Below are 768 nucleotides of genomic sequence, written 5' to 3'. Positions count from 1 at the left end.
CTTCCATCTCTTAGCTATTGTGAAAAGAGCAGCAACAAACATGGATGTGCAAGTGTCTCTGCAATAGGATGAGCTCTTTGGGTATATGCAAAGGAGTGGTATAACTGGGTCAAATGGTAAGTTTATTTGTATTTTTTTAAGAGTTCTCCACACAGCTTTCCATAGGGGTTGAATATGTTTGCAGCCCCACCAACAGTGGATGAGTTTTCCCCTTTGCCCACATCCTCCTCAAGATTTGGTATCATTTATTCTCTTGATCTTAGCCAGTCTGACTGGGGTAAGATGAAATCTTAAAGTGGTTTTAATTTCCATTTCCCTAATTACTAGTGATGTTGAACATCTTTTAAGATGGTTCTTAGCCATCTTTACTTCTTTTGAGATCTCTCTGTTCAGCTCCTTAGCCCATCTTTTAATTGGGTTACTTCCTGTTTTGATTCTGTTTTTTGAGTTTGTTATATATTCTGAATGTTAAACCTCTGTCGGATGTGTCACTGGTAAAGATTTTCTCCCATTCTGTTCTTTTTCTGATCACTTCCCTTGTGTCTTCCTTTGATGTACAGAAGCTTTTTAGTTTAATGAGGTACAATTTGTTAATTCTTGCCCTTATTTTCTGAGCAATTGAAGTCTCATATAGAAAATCCGTTCCTACACCTATATCTTGTAAGTTTTTGCCAATGTTTCTTCTAACGGTTTCAGATTTTCATGTTTTACATTGAAGTCTTTGGTCCATTTGGAATTGACTTTTGTACAAAGTGAAAGATAGGGGCT

The sequence above is a fragment of the Nannospalax galili genome, unplaced genomic scaffold (genome assembly GCF_000622305.1).
Source record: "Nannospalax galili isolate Female #2095 unplaced genomic scaffold, S.galili_v1.0 scaffold1141, whole genome shotgun sequence".
NCBI lineage: Eukaryota > Metazoa > Chordata > Mammalia > Rodentia > Spalacidae > Nannospalax > Nannospalax galili.
This window is presented reverse-complemented; position numbering follows the sequence as displayed.